Here is a 19,339-nt window from a genome sequence, read left to right as displayed (position 1 = left end):
GTTTGGGATTGATAATGAAGGCACCTGTGTTGAAATTAACCATGTGCGCACTTGACCAAAATGAGGTGTGTGCAAATGCGCCAAACAGAACCAGGTCTGAAAAAAGTGCGATAAATAGACACCGCAAAAGTGCGATTTGCAAATGCGCATAGCATTAAATAAGCGGTTTGTATAGTTTTGCATTGGAAAACATCTGGATGCGATAAAAGTGCGAATTAATCTCGCACTTTTGTTCCGCATAACTTTACGCACAAAATATGCGATTTCTGTCCCTTAACGCATCACGTTAAATTGGCGATTTCGCAGAAAAATGCGATATCGCCATTTTGTGGTCTAAATAACGCCAAAAACAGAAAATCGCATAGCATAGAATGTCACCCCTTATGTCTGAAAGAGGTATGATTCATAAAAGACAATAATAGAGATTTCAGAAGAATAATACTCAATTTGACACCAGCAGTGCTGGTTCTGGCTAACTTTGGGTAACTGTAGCAAATAACTATTTTTCATTTAAGCCAGTATTTTCTTTTTCTCGCATACAGTACAGTAATTCATCTTACATGGCACCTGTATAGTCCAGGTTTTAAGAAATGTACAGTATGACTTAAATAGTACCACAGCCAGTATGATTATACCACCTGTGCACAAGAATTAATATCCTTAAAACCTTGACTGTTATGCCCCGTACACATTGGGAGAGTCAGCCTCCATGCTGAATGATATAGTGTCTCTCAGATCGCTCAGCACACATCGGTCAGCACACAGCGATGCACCAGTGATATGTGCTGAGAGATCTGTCACTGCCAGTATTCTATGGTGACAGAAAACTGGCAATGACTAGATGTATTCTGCATGCAGTATAAATCTAGTGGAGCGATAGCAAAGTGCGGCACCGAGCATCGACAATGACGGGTGTACACATGGAGCGATCCGTGTTTGTTTTAAGCGATCTTATCAGATCGCTTAAAATTGGGCTGTAGTCTCCCCATGTGTATGCCCCATTAGGCTACTTATAGGCATCAGTTTGAGAGACTCTTGCCTAGAATTTTACAATAATTTTGGAAACACTAGCAAAGTTTTGCTTAGAATAAAATTTATTAAGAAAAAGAAAGTCTCAAAATCAAATACAGAAGTTACATTTCCTCTATTATTATATGATTCAAAGACATTATTTTGATTAATATGATAGATAAACAGGTTCCCTTGTATGACCATAAATCATAATTCTGCCATGAAACAGGATTTCATTGGGGTTCAGCACCTAAAAAAGAATATAAAAACCGTAGTATTAGCATTTGAATATTGCAATATTACAGACATTTTTACAGATATATGACCAGATTCAGGCATAATCGCTCATCTGCAAATTTACAGATGTTTGTGAGTACATAGCGCACCCCAGACTGCGTAAATCTCACAATCCACTCCCCCATCTCAGATCCATATGCAATTCACTCCCCACTAAATGATTTTCTCAGTCTGTGCAAATGAGATAGAATGGCACTGGCACTGACATCACACACCCTTCCTTAAAACACCTGAGCACACCTGTGCTTTTCAGACACTCCAAGAACATTGCAGATTTACGCCCCTAAAAGCTGACTTTCTGTCTGTAAAATTGCCATGGGGTTTGTGAATAGATATTTTTGCTAGATAGACTTTGAATCGCGCATACACGCACTGATCCATACATATGGCGCAGTCATTTGATAATCAAACAGATTTTGAATTTGCACATCAGCAATCAGGTCTAAATAACCCACAGATTGTGTTTCTTGTAATGATGGAACAGCCAGCACCTGTGATATGGAGGATAATGTCATATTAACCACTTCAGTGGTATGCACGGAAATTTTCCAGATTGAGATGCGCTGCCAGAGTGGGTTCTCCTGGAAATTTTGAGGCATGCCATTGATATTTAGGGGTGTGGCAGTGGTATCGCCAGCGGCACAACACTGGTGCACTACAATCTGGCACCAACACTCCACCCCCCATTGCCTGACCCCCCCTGCCATATGTCATTCACCTTCAATCCTTTCTGTAGCACCTCACAGATGTTTGGGGCCGTTCAAGCACCTGTTTGTTTGGGTACCCTAACACACGAATGACTGAATGCTATGAGCGGTGGCTACAAGTAATAAGCGGCAGGAGCAGCCCCAGGGGAGAAGGGGCTGCTGCAGAAGAACAGCTGACAGCCCTTTCACTGGTGAATATTTCTGGGGCAGAACAACCCTGCCCTGGTAGGCTTGTCCTTCCCCAGGAAAACCCACCACTTAAGGGATTAATCTTCACAACTTTGTGTTAGAGCAACATGGTTTGGAGCTAACACAATTACAGTCTTCCAATACTTTTGTTTATCCAAAGTGAAACAAAAAGCTCTATTGGTATTTTCAAGTATATTATACACATATATGTACATTTTAGATAAGAATATAAATGTTATTCTGCTGATTTAGTTGTGATTTTGTTTGTCATCACAGATCTAAAATGAATACAATTTCAGAAGCGAGCTTTATTATAGTATTTAAGCCATGTACCCCAAAAACTTTTACATTGTTATTTCAGACCCAAAGCAAATGAATAGACTTTGTGGATATTAAGACTAATATTTTACACATACTCTCAGATGAGTTTTATTTCATAAATAGTATTATATTGTAGTTCTGCCTTCAACTACCATCTAGGACAAGTCTTTATTTTGGTGTCCTATATTTAGGGCATTCTCAGTTGCAATGGTTATAACAAAGCAGTTTTGGGATCAATCCAATAGAATAAATATTTTTTCTAATCCATTTTATTTTCCAGCGGTAAGCTCATTTATGTCACTACCCTAAGCTGGCTATTTTACCTTCATCAATTCAAAGGAGTAAATTTACTATGATGGGAGTTCTATTGAAGATGGAATGTTGCCCATAGTAACCAAACAGATTATATCTATTATCTTCTAGAAGGTGCTAAATAAATAAGAAGTAGAATCTGATTGGTGGCTATGGGCTCCATCCCATCTTCAATGGTAATCAGTAAATGTATCACATATTGATTATATGAAATGATAAAGCAGGTCTTTCTCATAGAAAACATTAGATGTGCATTTTTATAATGTGCATTTTTATAGATTAGTTACCTCAATTTGCCAGGCCTCCAACCACCGGGAGATTTTGTACCAGACCTCCAACCACTGGGAGATTTTGTACCAGACCTCCAACCACTGGGAGATTTTTTAATAGGCCTCCACTCAACAGGCCTCCACCGGATCCACCCAACACACCACCCAAAAGGCCTCCACCGGATCCACCCAACACACCACCCAAAAGGCCTCCACCGGATTTTCCACCCAATATGCCATCCAACAGGCCTCCACTGGATTTTCCACCCAACAGTCCAGTGACTAGGTTTAATACAACATCAACAAGATTCAGTACAGGTCCCAATGCAGTTTTTCCGATTACTTCAATTACTTGATTGATAGTATCATGTACAAAACTTATAGAATCCAAATTAAGAGTAGAGCCCTAAAAAAGAAACATGTGTTAAAGAATAAATACATTAGAATGTAATCAGATATTATACAAATTATTTTTTCAGTGATGGAAATCCTCCTGTCAACCTCTTTGTGGCTGATAGCTCAGTGGGACAGATGCATTAAGCCAAGAGAAGAGATAAACTGGAGATAAAGTATAGATAAAGTGAAGGAGATAAAACACCAGCCAATGAACTATGGTTGAAAATGACAGTTGGGAGATGATTGGCTGGTGCTTTAACTCCTTTCACCTTATCTCCACTTTATTTTCAGTTTATCTCTTCTCCAGGCTTAATACACCTGCCCAAGTCTGAATGGTATTACAAAGGTACCTTGGTGCGGCAGCATGCACACTACGGTTACAATGCATGCACAGTCAACCGATAATCACTCAGTTGTGACACCATAAAAGTTCTGACTGCACCAGAATACGGCCCATTGTAATCAACAAGTGTTACAATAACAAATATTACATGGTTAGTCTTGCATTATTTATTACAGTCTTTGGTTTTGAATTTTTGTTCTTTTGCCTAATTATTAGACCAAATGTTAATAATATTTTAATGTAAACTAAATGAAATTATTTTATCTTAGATTCCCTATTTCCCTTTTTACATTTACTGAAGTATTCAGTTCATTACTTCAATTTCTATGTTTCATATCGTATCGTATTATTGCAGCCTTGTTTGAATTTGTTTTTTTTTCCAATGTTCATAATTTCTTCTATTTCTCTCATGTTGTTGCTTAAGGTGCCTACACACGGGGGGAGATATATTGCTAGCAACCTGTTGCTTGCAATAAATTGCTGAGCAATATATTGCTCAGTGTCTCCTTTTCATCAGCGACCAGAGATGGTCGCTGATGAAAAAGAACCTTTGCTGGGGGAGCCGCAGAGGTAATTAGCTGGTTGCAGGAGCAAGCTCCTGCGAACAGCGATTACAATGGTGCAGAAAACGGGAGCGCGCACCCGGCTATTTATCGCCGGGGCACACTTCCATCACTGGCAATATGGTCGCCTGCGACCATATTCCCAGCGATTATAGCCCCTATCGCCCCCGTGTGTACACAACATTATTGTTACATTGGTAAGGTTTTTTTAATAGAGATTATCTGTTCGTATAACCTGACATCCGATTGTGCCCAAATTTCAATCCGATATGCGGCTAATTTTTTTCTTGACTAGCTCGGATGCCATATTGAGGCAAAACATAATCCCAGCATTAAATTCTCATGGGTTTTGGATTGCATGGAAAGATTCCATGGTGGCGCCATTTCACTCCAGTTGAGGCATACTGCACTGTGCTCTGCTGTCTATCCACAACTTAGTGGCTGCGCTGTGAGGAAGTGGCATATTTATAATGGGTACAATGTGCACATGTATCATAATACAAATAAATCTACATAGCGTTCGTAATGTTCTATATAATCACAATAACAGAAAGGAAAAATAAAATAAGTTTGACCGTTTGAAGAAACATACTGCATAAAATTCTGTAAATGGAATAAAAAAATCAATATATGAAGCTTCTCATCACACATGGGTTATGAAAAGCCCCATATAGTACAGCATATCAGCACATACCACATTGATGTACTGTAGCATTGCTTTGTCCTCAAGCCACTGCTCATTCTGTGCTCTAACCACCATCATCACACCATATGGTGCTCACTAATAGATCTGGTAAATACAGTTATTCTGTGGCTATTAAATTACATTTTTAAAAGGGGGTTGTAGCACAACAAATATACATGTGAGGTTTTGATGGTAGACAATACCTGTAATATACTGTACTCTCCCATTGCATAGTGTGAATAGTAAAAAAAAGGAAGTAATTAAAAAATATATATATTGTTTTTATCTTATAAATAACACACACATACACTTTCATATACACAAGAGCACAAAAAAATCCTTTTTTTTTTACCAGAAGTTTGCTAGTTTTTCCTAGCAGTGTCTTAAGAAGTAGCCCAAGTTGTGCAAGAAGTCCTTCCTGCAAGTAAAACAAGCATAACAATTAGGAAATAGAAGTACATATAGTTATTATTATTATTATTATTATTATTATTATTATTATTATTATTATTATTATTATTGTTATTATTATTAGTAGTAGTAGCTGTAGTAGTAGTAGTAGTAGTAGTAGTATTAGTAGCTGTAGTAGTAGTTGTAGTAGTAGTAGTAGTGTTAGTAGCTGTAGTAGTAGTAGTAGTAGTAGTAGTAGAAGACATTGCTGTGTAAATTAACTTAGATGGCAGTTCCATTGAAGATGGGATATTGCTCATAGCAACCAATGAGATTCTACTTATTTAATGAATACCTTCAAGAAGATAATAAATACAATATGATTTTCTGCTTTGGGTAACATCCCATCTTCAAAAGAACTCCCATCTTAGTAAATTTACCCAGCAATGTCTACTACTACTGCTACTGCAGGAACAATTTTGAATATTGAATGGGCATTTCTTCATACTTATACAATCCCATTCTTGGCCGGGACTCACAGATTGTCAAATTTATGAATGGACAAATTTAGCTGAGTGCCACTTTTTCAGATGAAAATTACGGCTGCAGCCAAATGTATGAATTAAAAGACCATTGATAGAACTCAGCCTCATTTCTCCATAGACTTCATTAGGATTGGCAAATTTATGACCATTCGTATCTGGCAATTAGACCGCCTTGTGCCATTCATGTTTGCTGAAGCATGCACTTATCAGTTACATCCATGCATGCTTCTACTGTATGTGTAAAAATAAAAGAAGGTGTAATATATATATATATATATATATATATATATATATATATATATATATATATATATATATATATATATATATATATATATATATATAGCATGGGGTCTCTGCTACAAGTATAACCAGCCCCAGTCCTGGTTCCTGAAATACTGGGAATTTTTTTTATAGATTTCCCCCATATTTCCATGTAACTGATGGAAATCCCACTGATGGAAGCCACAAATGGCTGCCTAGGAACTGTGCCACATAGCCATATGTACCCTGTGTCTCCCCTGTCTCACACACTGCATAGCAACCTAAAACTGTACCGTCCCTGCTTAACTGTTACTTACCTGGCTGTTTGCAATGACCAGTGGCGCCACTGTTGACTGCCTAGACACTGTGCAAATCAGCGGGTAGGTGTTCCCTGTGTGATAACTGTACTCTCTCTGGTTAAATTGTTACCTACCTGGCTATAGCAGTGACCAGTGGTGCCACTGTTGGCTGCCTAGACGCTGTGCAGCTCAGTGAATATATGTTCCCTGCGTCTACAATCCCCAGGGCACTTTGAGCGTATAACTGTATGTGTTATGTATATCTGTACTGTCACTGTTTAACTGTTACCTAAATGGCTGTTGCACAGCAATCCAAATAAAATTCCTAGTGTACGCAAGTATACCTGGCCAATAAAGCTGATTCTGATGTCAGTCAATTTGTATCCTCTCAGCCAATCAGCTGCAAGTTTCAGAGGAGCTCTGCCAGTGATTATTTGGCCACATCTCATTGAAGTTAATTTAACGAAAACAACATTTATCCTCTATGGTGGTTCATATCATAGGAGTCAATGTTATGAAAAGAACATTGACTCCTATGATGGGAACCAGCAAATCAGTCTAACCGCAAAGTTAATTTGAGGTATCCCCAAGGTTAATAAGCGTCACTCTGGAGCTTGCAGCTGATTAGCTGATGGGATTCCCATTGACTGGTGTTTGTGTGATCCTTTTCAATTAAGCTGAGAAGCAGCATTCTAAATGGATTGGGTCATGTATTTTTTTTAACCCTGTGGATGCCTACATGGAACATTGAGGACTGACTTACTCTGGGTTTTGTTGAGTATATTTTGCAGATCGCTATGGAGACCTATAGGACAAGGGAACTTATCTTTGTGGGAACATAGGTAAGTACAGTATGTGTGTAAATATGTATGTATGAGTGCATGTATGTAAATAAAACTTTACTTTCACTATGTTTGTGGTTTTTATTATAGACATTACTTAACTTGCTTTTTACACTTTAACCACTATCAACCCAACATCCACCACCCTGGGGTGCTGGGGATAGCTCTGGCCCTTGGGTGCCCTGTGGGGGGGGGTTTAGGTGTTCCCCCCAGGGACCCCAGCCAGGGCTGACCAGTCAGTGGTTTCCCCTGGAACTGCCAGGGGACCTATATAAAAGTGTTCTCTGGCTGTGGCATTAACCTACTGACTGTTGGTGCCCAGGGCAGATTTAAAATTTGCAGGGGACCCCTACTTCTTTTTCACCAGTTTTTTTGGAACCAGGACATGTCCAAGAGTCCGGTTTTGATTTTTAAAATATGTGAATTTTTAAAATATACGTTTTTATAATATACATAATTTTTTCCCTGTATTTTGGAAATCAGAACTGCTTATGCTCAAGATGGTGGACCCCAATCTGCTTTTTTAACCCTTTTATTTTTACCCATAGAAGTATTGAGAAGTTGGGTCCATTTGCCGAATTCTCAGTTTAAAAAAACTGGCAATTCGGGGGCGTGGCCTGGCTGCAGAAGGAGCAAGACGTGGGGTGCCTGAGCTCCGTCCTTGCTGACGCCTAATCTGGACGAAATCCCCGGTTCCCGAAGCCATCCAGCCCTACAATTCGATACCCCACTTGGGGAGACCCCAATAAAGGAGTGGGAACGGCCGCGGAGTCGGGGGACCTCTCTGAGAGGTCCCCGCGGATTGTGGCCTAGTACCCCCTTGAAGCCGGGGGCTCGCGTGGCACCGCCGCCCGCCGGAAGCACGGAGCGGAGTGGGAGACCGCCCAGAGCCGCTTAATCAGTCACCTACCCGGCGGAGGGAGCCTTCAGCTCAGCGGCACCTGAGAGAGGAGCAGCGCTTGCCTGAACGAGGTGAGGGGTGGCGCAGCAGCCGGCTCTGTGCGAGTCGCGGCCGCCATATTTGATCCCCGCGACGCGCGCCTGAGCTCCAGGAACAGCGGGGAGGCTGAAGGTGAGCGGCAGTTAGCCTCATCCCCTATTCTAGTAGTGTCCCCAGGGCTCCGCTGGACTCTCTAAAGGCGCTGACAACACTAACTGCCACACTGCTACGCCTGGCACAGTGGATTGTATATGGGACTAGGTGCACACAATACATAGATGGTGGGTGCAGGAACCAGAGGGTGACCCATAACCCCTCAGGACCCCCACAAGGAAATAGCAACAAGGTTCCAGGCTCCATGTAGATTTTCCAGGACAAGTGAAGAGGCTGTGAAAGACTCTGTGTTTACAAGCACAAAAACCCTGTAATCTCCTATATACTGTCATTCAAACTGAGCTCAAAGCCCTACTTCTACATATTGAAAGGCTTTAATTAATGCAACAAAGGACCCTCTATTACTACAAAGTTCTAAGCTGACAGGCCAGCTGTTTCAATTCATATTTATTGCTTTCTGATAATATAGAATACACTGTCGGAACTGTGCATATCCAGACTGTGCTTATACAGCCATACGGTGTAGCCCAGCCCAATAGCGCCATCTAGTGTCATAGGTGGAGAACAACATCCACTTTCCTTTCTCCTGGCTTTACACTTGTGTTAATTTGAAGCAATAAAGTAAACAGGCCTCCTTATACCTGGGGGTGATGTGCACAGAGCCGTGGGATCCCGCCGCCCACAGGAATACTCCCAAAGACATCGTTTGATGGTAAAAATGCCTCAGGAATAAAAATGCGGCGCTAACAGGCCACGTGGGGGAGGACATGCGTGAAGCTGCCCACCAGTTATGACTACATTGCCGAAACTCCATCATATGAGTACCCAGTCTCAACACACATGACAAAACGCCGCCACAACAGGCTCAAAGAAAAAAAGCCGTCTAAAACAACACAAGCTCAAGCTTTTTGCTCTCTGTTCGGGGCTTCAGCACGCGACTCCCTCTCATCGACGTCGAGTATACACACCCCCAACCCGCGCCCAGAAGATCACACTACCCAAAGCCCTCCTCATCCAGCCTCATCGGAGGAAATAGAGATGGCCTCACAGGACCTGACCACCATACTCTCTAAACTTAAAGAGATCCCTACTCGGCAGGAGATACAGGAAGATCTTCTCTCCTCTGAAAGGAGGATCCAGGAATCAATGCAGACTCAAATCGCCTCTATTAAAACAGATTTCAAACACCTTGCAAACCGAGTAGTACTGCTGGAGGAACAGGCGGAGGAGGTGGACACTCGGATGTCAGATATACATGACCTAGTGTCCCGGCAGTCCAGGGCCTTGACGGAATTGGGCCGCAGGCTTGATGATATGGACAATCGTGGGAGGAGAAATAATCTACGGATTAGAGGTATACCGGAAGACATTCAACCTCAAAATGTAGAGGGCGCTCTGTCCAAAATTTTCAAAAGCCTCACTGAGGCAGATGCAGAGCACCGAATAGTCTTCGATAGGGCACACAGAGCCCTGAAGCCCAAAGGGGCTCCCTCGGAGAAACCCAGAGACATAATTTGTCGGCTCCACTACTTCCAAGAAAAGGAGGAAATCCTGAAGGCAGCACGTCTTTCGCCCGGTCTTACTTTCAATGGACACGACATCCAGATCTACCAAGACCTGTCATGGACAACTTTACAGCAAAGACGCTTACTACGCCCCATCACAGATGAACTAAAGAAGAGAAATATTAAGTTCAGATGGGGATTCCCAATAAGCATCCAGGTTGTCCATAAGGGTAAAACTTGCATCCTTAAAGACCCCGAAGGTGTGGACTCTTTCTGCAATGCTCTGGACCTGCCACCTCCAGTTTTGTCCAACTGGCTGGATCCAATGGAGCTGTCGGTTAGATCGAGACCGCACAGGGAGCACTGGCAAGAGGTTCATCACAATAAGAAAAAGAAGCCCGGGAACCCACCACCAACGACGCCGAGTGGCGGATCAAGAGATCAGCTATCAGGCCAGCAGAGATCCTCGGGGTCTCTCACACCAGACACGTAAATATCTGCTGAAGCTGGCAAAGACTGTCTAGTTTGTTTTTCGGTTAAAAATCTTTTTCTAGTTTGGTGAGAATAAGACCGTTCGCTTTAAAAATGTATGGTATATGATTGCTCGCTTATAGTTTATATATGGCATCGAAATAAGTTGGATGGCACTCTGGGCTGGCCGTGCAGCGCATGATCAGATGTTTTACCTGGTCTTACAGGAACATGACCAAATGCATGACCGAAGTAATTTTTCTTGACAATGCACCGTACAGGGTCATGAGGATTCCAGGAAGTACTCTTGACAAGTATAAATGTGGCCGTTTTTCTTGGTGGAATGTGCGGCCCGGCTAGTCCAGAGGAAACGCCTAGTTTGGGCCCTGTTATAGGCCATTGTTACATAAAGCTAATATTAACAATAATTTGATTCTTGAGTAGACTGCTCAATAGGAGACTGAGGTACTTTATTGTTTGATATTTTATTGTTCCATTTATGCTTTATATTAAGGGCGGCCCACCCTGTTCTCCCCCATACCCCTCACGCTCTGCTGTAGACCCGTAGACCATGGGACGAATTGAGCTTCCCTTGGCTAAAAATGCAGAGTTTCCCATACTCGTTGTATGGGCCTATTGCTTAGGCAATAACAGTTCTTCCCCTATAGTTATAGTATGTCCTCGTATGTTCACCCTCCCCACTCCTAACCCTTCACCTAAACTTTGGAAAGGGGGCCCTAATCTATTGATTTGTTCTAGGATCAGACATGGTGGTTAACCTAAAGATAGTGTCCTTGAATGCGAGAGGTCTCAATATCCCTGAAAAAAGATCTAAATTACTGCACTTAATGCACACTGAAAAAGCAGACGTTATATTTTTTCAGGAAACACATTTTAAAGGAGACGCGGCTCCTAGGCTGTCATCCCGACATTACCTGACAGGTTATTTTAACAACTTTTCCGATTCCAAAACTAAAGGTGTTGCCATATTGTTCTCTAAAAACATTCCCCTTTCAGACGTTGTAGTGCAGCCTATAGGGAATGGTAGAGGACTATTGGTTAAGACTAATATATCTAACCAGACTTTCTCATTCATAAACTTGTACTTACCAAATAAGGGACAGCTGCGCTTCTTCAAAGAGGCTATGGAGTTAGTAGAAGGCCAGCTGGAGGGTGTCGTGGTAACTGGGGGCGATTTCAATTGGGCCATAGACCCCGAGTTGGACACAACTACATCCACTACCAATACCCCTCAAAAAGACACAAGACGTTTTAAAGCCATATTACACGACTTTCAAATGATTGACACGTGGAGACTATTACATCCCAAGGACAGGGATTTTACTTTTTATTCCCACCCACACAAGTCATACACTAGAATAGACTATTTGTGTCTGGGACAAAGCTCACTGGAACTGATTAAAGATGCGTCAATAGGACAGATGGTAGTATCTGATCACGCACCTATTTCCCTTACCCTGTCCCTGCAGAATCTCTCTTCCCGACAGTGGAACTGGAAATTTAATGAACAGTTCCTTAGGGAAGACGACTGCAGGACACAGATTGGAATAGCTATAAGTGACTACATCGAAACCAACGAGACTGAAGGGGTGTCACCAGTCACTATCTGGGAGGCACACAAGTGTGTAATACGGGGTAAATGTATTCAACTAGGCTCATGGTTGAAAAAAAAGAGGGCAGAATGTAGGGAGGCCTTGTTAGGAAAGATAAAGTCCCTGGAATTGGCACATAAGTCTTCCCTGACATCTGACACCTTCTTGGAATTACAAGAAGCTCGTACGGCACTGAATAGTCTACTCAATGACAGCACGCGCAGAGCGTTTAGACGGTGCAGACACAAATTCCACAGATGGGGCAATAAACCTGGCAAACAACTGGCGAGGGCATTGAGGGCGCAAAGGTCCCAGACCTATATAAAGGAAATGAGAGACTCTGAGGGCCGAACACACTCAAGTAACTCGCAAATAGCACAGATATTTCACAAATATTATACTGCCCTATACAATCTAACCGGAGAAGGCCAGGTGGGAGGGAGGTCGACCATAGAAAGGGACATTCAGGAATACCTTTCAGAAATACAATATCCCGTCCTTCCCCAAGATTTAACAACCTCTCTTAATGAACCGTTTACGGAAGAAGAACTCAAACTAGCATTAAAAAGTACTCCGTCGGGCAAAAGCCCAGGGCCAGACGGCTTCCCAGTGACTTACTATAAAACTTTCCAGGAGAAGCTCCTCCCCCTCTTGTTGCGGGCATGCAACGCGGTATCCACAAAGCAACCTTTGTCGCATCAGTCACTTGCTGCCCATATTACAATATTACCAAAAGAGGGGAAGGACCCTTCGCTCCCTGCAAGCTACCGCCCCATTTCCCTTCTTAATATAGACACCAAGTTATTTGCGAAATTGTTGGCGAATCGCCTGGCGACCTTAGTCCCCATGGTAGTGCACGAAGATCAGGTGGGCTTTGTGAGGGGCAGAGAAGCGAGGGAAAACACTATCAGGGTATTCGACTTAGTTGCACATGCCCAGACAACACATACCCCAATTATGTTTCTATCCACCGACGCTGAAAAAGCGTTTGATAGGGTGGACTGGAAGTTTATGGAAATGACTTTGAGGCACATAGGTTTAAATGGTCAATTTCTGCAAAAGATTATGGCACTATATAACGCACCTACTGCACAGATAAGAATTAACGGCACACTATCCCCTCCGGTCGCTATCGCAAATGGGACAAGACAGGGTTGTCCCTTATCACCTCTAATTTACGTACTCTGTATGGAAGCCCTGGCTAGGGCAATCAGGAATAACTTCAGTATTAGAGGTCTAAGGGTAGGGAAGACAGATCACAGACTGGCATTATTTGCCGACGACCTCTTGGCGATAATCTCGAATCCAGTGGTATCGTTACCGAATCTTATGGGGGAATTCTCAAGATATGGGAAATTATCTAACTTTAAAATAAATTACTCAAAATCCGTAGCACTGAACATATCACTTCCTGCCCACACAGTTGAGTCTCTCAAGCCCAGATTCCCCTTCCAGTGGGCTACCTCCCATATTAAATATCTGGGTATACAAATCCCTAGCTCCCTGTCCTCTGCGGTCTCTCTTAACTACACTCCCTTACTCCGGGCTATTCGCCGGGAACTATCACAATGGGCGACACAGAGATTCTCCTGGCTGGGGAGGATGAACATTATCAAAATGAATATTCTCCCAAGATTCTTATATCTCTTCCAAGCAATCCCTTTAAGGGTCCCGGCGCAGTACCTCGGAGAGGCACAGAGAGTTATCAGTCAATTTGTATGGGGGGGCAAAAAGCCCAGATTTAAACATGCCTATCTATATTATAGCAGAGATAGAGGGGGACAACGTTTGCCTATGTTACTAGCCTACTACCAGGCAGCAGTTTTACACAGGGTACTGAACTGGGCTAGAGCAGATGTTAACCCCAAGCAATGGGTTGAATTGGAGATTCAATCTTCCTCATTAAATTTACAGCACATCCCCTGGCTGGCTAAAATACCCTCGACTAAGCTCCCCACAATTGAGGCCACTTTATCAATGTGGAAAAATCTTAGATACAAGCTTGGTCTCTCAACTCCCAACACCCTTCTACTACCTTTTGTGGACAATCCAGAATTCCTCCCTGGAACTTCTGGGGCGCAAGCAATTAGGTGGAAACAGCGGGGCCTTACTAAAATTATTCATTTAGTGTCGGGTGGGAAAATTGCTACTTTTACAGACTTGAGGGTTGGAAAGGAACTGGCCCAATCAGATGCTTGGTTTTATTTTCAAATTAGACACTTTATCCACTCGAAAAGACCAGAAGATACCCTTAAAAAAGAACCAACGCAATTTGAAATGCTATGCTATCGAGCCTCTGAGCCCACACATACATTATCAACAATATATCATTTATTGCTAGGGGGTCATTTTCCTGATAATCCCTCTTTCTGTGAGAAATGGGATAGGGACCTACTACACTGGGGCATAACGATAGAATGGGAAAAACAATTCGAAGTCATGGCGAGATGCTCAACAAGCTTAGAGGTGATAGACACTCAATATAAATTGCTAACCCGTTGGTACAGGTGCCCAGATTTTCTTCATAAAATATTTCCTTCGGTGTCTCATCTGTGTTGGAGGTGCGGGTCCTCAAGTGGTACTCTGATTCATATTTGGTGGGAGTGTGCTAGGATCAGACCCTTCTGGGACAAAGTAATACAAATATCCTCAAAGATGTTGGGTTCCCAAGTACCGGAGGGTCCTGACTTCTGGCTTCTCTCCCATTCCAAAATTCCGTTATATAAATATAAAAAGTCCTTATTAAAACACTTGAACAATGCCGGCAGGGCAGTAATACCGACACACTGGAGAGATACAGAGCCCCCAACAATATGGGAATGGTTTTGTAGAGTTGACTTTTATTGCAATATGGAAGATATCTATTACGATGCATTAGATAAACAGGCAGACTATATGGCGACATGGGCATCATGGATAGACTTTAAATCATCGGCAATATATAAAGAACAGGTTCCGTGAATTAAGACGCCCTGAGACTCTCTCAGCAATGAGTCCACATAGACTCGAGTCCCACTTGACAAGATACACCTTTTGGTCTCAATAGATATGAGTTATATAAAGGCCCCCTGACCCCCCCTTTCAACCCTCTTCATCCCCTCCCCTAAGTTTAATCTCCCCGGTTCCTTTGGTCCCCACCGTACCACCCTGAGATGTTACGGTGCTCCCTTTTTCCTAGGCATACGCGCTATATCATTTATTCTTAATATTACTCTTGACGGAGAACCCCGACACAGAGGCTCTAATCTTTTTTCTTGAAAAGGTACTCTACTTCTCCACAGACTTAGGCCAGACTTTTCTAGGTAGAAATGTTTAATTGTAACTGACTTTGGTCTAGGAATGTTTCATTAGATACTGACCATGTATGTTCTTCGGAATAGTGTACCTGTTTACTCTCCTGTAAAGACTGTATTACCTGTATGCCTGTATCTATGTTTCTATTTGAAAATTAAATAAAGTATACATAAAAAAAAAAAAAAAACTGGCAATTCTGTCCAATCCCATTCATAACCATTCGTATTTTGCTGAAAGCTAAACTGCTTTCAGGGATTATGCTTCTGCTGTCTGGAGAAGGTAAAGCAAATCCCTGTTAATCAGCAGCTTGTGCTGGTTTATGGGGGCTATAAGGATAGACCTGGGCATGACTATTACCCCTGTAGTGCTGCGTACACACATAATGCCCCCACTATTGCCGCTTACACACATAATGCCCCCTGTAGTGCTACTTACACATAATGCCCACTGTATATATTTCATGAATACACTGTATTTTTTTACAGTACTTCTATCCATGATTGTAGACCCCTCTATTCAGTTTTGTGGGCTCCAGAAGCATAAACAAATTATGATGGTTGTTTGAGACTGGTAAAATAAAAATAATCAGAATGGAACACAATGGACTGGTGGCATGCAAAAGGGTGGGGTTGTCCTAAGGAAATCTGAGCCCATATGAACATAATTATGAAGACAATGGAGATATCCCCCATTTGCATTAAGTACAATATCCACAATGGACTGGTGATTGGGGGAGAAGGGGGTGATAGCATTAGGGACCAGCTTACTACAGAGGAAGATAAGTGAGGGAGATGAAAGTCAAATAAACTCAGCAAGTCAATTGTCTACGGAGCAGGACGCAATGTAGCCCAATGGACAACGTTGCAGAGCTGCTCTTGAAACACCCACAGTGTTTCAAGAGCAATTGGTGTTTGAAGTTCAGTGCGGGTGCTAATGGCCGCACTCTCTCCCATAGAGGATTGTATGTGACTGGGGCTTGGAGTTAAGGGGTGGGGACAGTGCAGCTCCTCTGCGGCATCAGATTGGAAGGACCCGCATGGTACAGCACCATGGCATCATGACTCTCAGCAGGATCAAACCAAGTGATTAGTAACCGGGTGGATACTTGGGATATTTATTGTCTGTTCCATCGCTGTGGCAGAGCAGACATAATACAAAGAAAATGAGTTGCATGTTTTCTTTTGTGCCCATTGATCCTTGGGGCCCCATGACCCTCGGGGCCCGGCTCAGACATTCCCCTTGACCCCATGTCGCTGACCCTGTCTGCTGCATTCTGTAATACACCTCTAACCTCTCAAATTATTTAGATACAATCACCCTAATCATTTGTTTATTTTTCATTGTATATAACTTGTGTTTTGTCATGATCCCTTCAATTGATAGCCCATTATAACCAACAAATTAGCAATATAATTAGATATAATATTATGTGGCATTTGAAAATATAAAAACAATTGTGGCAGTTATTATTTAGTCTCTAGACCAAAAGAATTGCCATGGGATTCTAGTCAGCATGCTGGTGGTTACCCAGCACTATTTAGAGGACCGCCACCGGAACTCCAACACTTCTCACAATTTTGGTACTGGGATTACAAATATCAGCATCCTGATAGTTGTAAACTGGGGTGGTAAGGGTTAGGGCCTGTGTGTAGGAAGAGGGGGTACATGTAACCATTGTAGTAGGGTTAGGGTTAGACTGCAGTGGTGAAAGTTATGGTAAGGCCCTAAGATGGTATGCTTAAGAATAGGCTGGGGGGGGGGGTTATAGCCAGGATTAGACACTAATGGGGAAGAGAGATTTAGAGTTAGTATGCAGGTAGGGAGGGTTAGATTGGTTTAATATATATAGGTGTTGGGATCCCGACCAGATGTCATTGTCAGTCTTCTGGTTGATGGCTTTCCAAGCCCTGGGATCTCAATATCCTTTTTAACATACAGTAGTTTCATGTATACTACATGATGTTCATACTGTATAGTCACTAATCGTTTTGTGTTTATTTATCAATGCATCCAATTAAAGGTAAGTTAAAAAAAAACAAAAACATTTCAAATGGTATGGAGCATTGGTTTAATTAGATAGATGATATGATATAATCATTATCTTTAAATGCGGTCTTTAAATAAATCTTTGGTGGCAATTTTTAAATATTAGGCAAACATTGTACCCACTGATTCACCATATTAATAGTTAATTTTATAGTTTAATATGGCTTACAGAATTTTTAGGTAAATAATATTTTTCTAAATAAATAACAAACCATGGAAGCTCTAGTTAACCTACTGTATGTGATGTGGTAAAGTTATAGCTACAGTATCATTGTAATGAACAGTAATGAACAGTTAAAACAATTGTACTGTCAACTTACCACCAATGTAGTAACTGTTCCCAAAAGTGAAGAAATTGGTAATTTTTCTAATAGTTGGTCAATTTGGCCATTCTGGAAACACAAATTAAGTTTAGTATACATTGTTATTATTTATTTTATATTGCATCCATTTTATCAGTAATTTATTTCTAATATAACATGGAACTGTAAGTAACTAATGGGAAATAACCTCTGTGAATATATGATACAAGTTACAGTATTTGCTTTAAATGAGAAAAATGAATGCAGAAGCGCCATCAACACTGTTTTTTCCAGTTGCACATTCCAGGAGGTATTCCAGTGACCCTCTATCAACATTGAGGCTGCATGGAGTTTTAGACAGTGCCTTGGAACTTTCTAAACCCTTTCTTTGTTTTTTTGTTTTTTTTGTATGGCAGCACTGTGAAGATGGCGGAAGCAGTTGTTGCTCCTTACAGTCATTGTACTTGATTTTTTCATACATACAGTAGTGCATCCCATATTCTGTGTACAGCAGCACTTTGAAATACAATAGAATCATTTTCTACTTTTACTGTATGTTGTTATTTAAATGATGGCTATATTCTGCATGTTAATTACTATATCATACAATGCTCAAATTCTAGTAAACTAATAACTGGATTCAGTATTGAATCCCGGCGGTCGGGATCCCGGCGTTCAGAATCCCGACGCCGGAATCCCGACAGCCGAAATGCCGACAAGGGGGGGACGTGGATCGCCCCCCCTTGCGGGCCCGGTGCCTCGCTACGCTCTGCACACTAATTTATTCTCCCTCCAGGGGTGTCGTGGACACCCACGGAGGGAGAAAGTGTCGGCATTTCGGCGGTCGGGATTCCGGCGTCGGGATTCTGAACGCCGGGATCCCGACCGCCGGGATGGTAACTGCATCCCCTAATAACTCTATATAGCATATTTACATATACTATTTACACAACCCCCTTGATGCAGTGTCTCTTTCTGCTCTTTGCAAAAGCTAGATAGTAACTATGCATAAACCAACATAAGATAACCCCAGGTATAGGAGGACAATATTACATAAACACAGACGTCTATATTCTTTGGAGAACAATTCAATAGTCACTTGTCACAATATATGGGATGGCACTGAAAACAAATACTAGACATGCTTTTAATTTAATTACAATATTCTTTAATTTATAGATTGGCCTATCGTATATTGGGCACTTGTAAAATAAATATTTTGTAAATATTTTTTTATTTAGTTTGTTTAAAGATTAGTTCCTTTTTATGTTGAGAGTATGTTCTTTAATTTTTTTATCATTATTATATGTATAACACTTACCAATATAAAACCAATAGCCTCCTCTGGTATTTCCTAAAAAATATAAAAACATGAAAATTATTACATTTGGATAATCTTTTAAAAAATGAATAATTTTTGTTAGCCAATTGTGTCAACGTTTACACAATTTGCACATATTTCTATCAATTTTGTAGTCACACTAAAATAATTGTAATACAATTAGTAGTATAAAGATAAGACTTCTATATTGCTTATGGGGACACTTGCAATTTATGTATGGTGTACTAGAGTTATGGCCAATGATAGCTATACTAATGGTAGCTGGTCAATTAAAATCAA

At 41.5% G+C, this 19,339-nt stretch overlaps 1 long non-coding RNA gene across 1 annotated transcript; it reads right to left on the bottom strand.

Moving 5' to 3' along the window:
• Positions 1-3,491: 3,491 nt before the first annotated feature.
• On the bottom strand, positions 3,492-19,073 carry LOC146072369 (uncharacterized). The gene is made up of 4 exons (XR_014473095.1): positions 19,040-19,073; positions 17,737-17,808; positions 5,446-5,511; positions 3,492-3,512 (listed from the first exon to the last, which is right to left on the bottom strand). It is a non-coding gene; the product is annotated as an uncharacterized LOC146072369 (long non-coding RNA).
• Between the last annotated feature and the right edge of the window lie 266 nt (positions 19,074-19,339).

The sequence above is a fragment of the Crinia signifera genome, chromosome 4, assembly GCF_055691185.1.
Source record: "Crinia signifera chromosome 4, ASM5569118v1, whole genome shotgun sequence".
In the NCBI taxonomy this organism is placed as follows: Eukaryota; Metazoa; Chordata; class Amphibia; order Anura; family Myobatrachidae; genus Crinia; species Crinia signifera.
Note: the sequence above shows the minus strand (reverse complement) of the source record. Positions and strands in the feature narration are given on the sequence as shown.